Genomic DNA, 4,059 nt, shown 5'->3' on the forward strand with positions numbered 1-4,059 from the left:
CTTTTACTTTGATGTCAGTCACCAGAAAAAAACAGCCAAACTTTTCAGCGAAGAGCACATGCATTTGCATTCTTGGGATATTAAGGTATCTTTAAGGAATCAATCAAAATGAATTATAAGTACTCAAAGATTGTTTGAAAATCAATAAACAAAATGTTTTCATAGGTTATTTGAAGAAAAATCTAATCTATGTTTCTCCTGACTTGGGCTGTTCTGGCCGGTACCACCTGGATATATCATTTAGTATTTGTGTTTACATTTCTTCTAAACTGCTTAATTGTCATATGCAGCCATCATGAGCTGCTAACTGGGGTACAGGGCCTAAACGTCCTAAAAAACTTTTTTCGTTAATAAAATCCAATGTAGTATGTAAGTATCTTCCTCCTTGTATTCTTGTTAGATATATTGCAAATGTTTCCACACTGTGGCATAATATTATCGTCATTTCTGGTCCAAACCCAACCTGTACCTTCAGTGTGTAACTGCCTGTGTAATGCGGATGACCACATTGCCGTTTCTCAGTACTTTTGTCTTTGCATGAATGTCAGAAAACTTAAACACTGCACATGTGTCATCCATACATTTGTGGGGAACCAACCATTCCTGAGTGGAGTCTGACATGTTAGTTGTGTGTAATTTACTCTTACTCATCTTAAAACGCATGGTCGGACTGATATCACAGAAGATGACCCAGTCACCATTGTCAAGGCCGGGCCAAATTTCCGGTAGGTGGAAATCTGTGATTCTGTAATTCTGCACCATCGTCTCCATTGACAGCACATCGGATGCTAATTGACAATCAAACATTAGCTTCTATTCGAGTTTTCCCAAATCCTAAAACTGCTGAATTGTCCCAATTAGTGAATGAATATGCAGTATAGTATATTGCAAATTATCCCCGATTCTCTTCTTACACACCGCCTTTGAGTTTCCACATCTTCCTGCCCAGAGACATCAAGTTCTTGTTATGATGATACTGATTGAAGATTGCCAGATAAGGTATCTGTGGCAGAACTTGTCGTACTTGAAACTGACAAGGCACCCAATATTTGTTGAATGAATTACGGAAAGGAAAGAAAAGCAAGCAAGGATAATGGGGTTACTATCAGATTCTGATGACAGTTTGTCTGAAGCTGCTAATTTTGGAGATCCAGATTATGTCCCTGACTTGCATGGCTGATCTGATGAAGCAACTCGTACGTGAATTAATTGGAAGAGAATCGAGCATTCACGTAAAAATACTTAGCGGTACACCAAGGTGAAGGTCGTTCATGATGGTGGCATATGGTTGTGACTAGTCGCTAATACAGTGCAAACATAACTCATGCTTAAAATAAGATCTTTCTGTCTTAAAAAGAACAACAAAATCGGGTACGTTTTTTTTAGCTGTGTTTCTATTTTCATTGCGGGTAATTACCTCATCAATATCAGTTTCTGATACCTGACGGAATCGATTCGTCGTCTGTGTTATGATCGATAGATCGAAATCCTTGGTTGGTACCTTTCTTAGACGATTGCCTTTCAGTGGTGCCTTATAATCCGTACCTTCAATTTGAACGAAGTACTCAGTTTCATGTTTTCCAAAGTCAATTACTGCAGTAACGAATGAAAATCTCTGTCGTCAATTCTTACAGAATCACCAATTTTGAGAATGGGGGCTGCCATGTTTGTTTACAAACAATGTAAACTCGCAACGACGTCATCAATGAAATGTTAACGTTGTAGGATTCGCATGGCGTGTATGGAGTTTTGTGAAAGTAGTTCGTGGACTGACGTACTTTGCATAGTTATCAGACTTGGATACCAATTTTATCAGATTGCTTTATTGCACCGATAACACCCTCCATTAGATGATGAACAAAATTATTAGCTTGAAGTAATAAGTTCATGGTTATATGCTTGTCGTGAAAAAAGAGTTTACTTTTGAAACACATATAAATTCTAATTTACAACAAAGATAAATTCACTGGCCCTGGGACAATTTCATAAGGTATTAAATTTAGGTATTTTTGTATTGCAAAGTAAACAAACTACTTTTTTCAGTTAACTGTTTTCCAAATATCATTATTATGCATTCATAATTAACTGGGATATATGTTGAAAGTAATATAATTTATGTCATCATCTTGATTTAGGTAGTTTGAGATGGACAAACCATTAATAAGGCTGTTTTGCACGTTTGACTTGAGTAGTTTTGCTTCATACTTACTTTACCCAGAGCTGATGTCTTTCCGTTTCTCACTAACTAAATTAATATTTCCGGTGTACGGTTTGGTTCCATTAGCTAATATAGTCGTGTTGACTGGTATCTAATCATGAAGCGCCTTTATGTTTTTATAAAGAAGACACTGCCAGAAAGACAATTGACTCAAGTTGAATGTTTTATAATTTGGTTATACTGTATGTAGAAATATGACAGTTGGAACCTATTCTGTACAATGTATACGCTTTTGAAATCTCAGTGCAGCACTGAGCAGCACATAAGATTTAAGCCAGGTGATGGCCAGGCACCGTGAGTGTTAAAAAGTAGGCTGCGAACCGAGCCTTCAGACACAAGAACCACGCACATGTACCTGCACCACGTGAAATGGGTCTGATACGGTCTAATTTCGTCATTCGTCATTCGTATTTCAAGTTTTTGAAATAGAATTCTCGGTTAAAGCGCAAAATATGTATCGACATAATGCAAAAGATAATTTAGTTACTTGTGGTATCTCTACTGTTTTGGCTATGAAACTACTAGATATATACTTGTTGACGAGGTGCAAGACACAAAGGTTTATTTTGTGTATACCTGCCCCTTAAATATCGTCATAACTTCCCTCGTCCAACATACAGCTTTTTATACATACAAAAGATTCACTGTTGTCTTGGTAGCCTCACAAGAAGACCAGCAGCTGAGTGAAGATCACTTTCCGCCCTGGATTCTTATCCTAGGCCTGTTTTGGAGGTTTGATCACAGTGGCGGGACGAAGTGAATATTGTCATCACTGTAATTACTATTATAATCACTGCTTATATATACTGGACAAAAATAGTTAGGGATATATGTAAATTTTGACTTACTGACTGAGTTTAATTTTACGCCGCTTTTAGCAATATTCCAGCAATATCACGGCGGGGGACACTAGAAATGGCGTAAATTTTGAAATGATGAATAATGATCTATTTATTCATTGACACACTGATAAATTTCAATCATAAAAATACCAATATCCCTGACTTATTTTGTCCAGTATATTATGTTTCCATTGCAACTGCATCGCCATTGAATTTGTCACGCCATTTTAATTCCTCTGAAATGATTTGTTTTGATTTGTAAACTTGGTTAATTTTAGAATACAGTTGTTTACCATATCAAATTACTTAGTTATTTGTTGGTATCACACCGAAGTCTTTTATACTGAACCACAAAAGAAACGTCGCCTTTCAAAACCAAATGCAAGATTTTGTTCTTACAAAGTGGCGCTTTTATAATGATTGTGTCCTTTTGTTAAAATGTTTTTCAATAAAAATTGACAATTATTACCAACATCAGTGTGTTTTCTGATGAAAAAGCATATCGACCAAACGCACCTTAAAAGGCAGACGTGGCGAAAGGTTCCGTATGGCATTCGTGAAAATGAAAATGCACGTGTATATCGTGACACCCGTACCAATGAAAGCGAGTCACAAACTCGCCTGAAATCATTCTTGTTTTGACACAATCGCCATGGCACAACTTACGAGAGATCAGAGGAACCAAGTCTTGGGGCGGTTGCAAGTTGGCCAGACTGAGTGAGTGAGTTACAATTTAACGTCACATCGGCAATATTTCAGCCATATCGTGACGAGAACATACTTGACATTGGAATGGAATATATGTACATTATAAACCTGTCGACGAAGGACAGTAAAACAATATAGAATATCACAATTAGAATTAAAACTAGCGTGGAAAGTTAAAGTTAATAGCACTATTTGGACAATACAATATAAAAACAGGCTATAGATCGCAAATTGGCCAGATTGCACGGAGGGTAGCCAATTATTTTACTGTTCATGCTAGGACAATCTACC

This window comes from Haliotis rubra, unplaced genomic scaffold, assembly GCF_003918875.1.
Source record: "Haliotis rubra isolate DU_JTF1 unplaced genomic scaffold, ASM391887v1 Scf51, whole genome shotgun sequence".
Classification (NCBI taxonomy): Eukaryota; Metazoa; Mollusca; class Gastropoda; order Lepetellida; family Haliotidae; genus Haliotis; species Haliotis rubra.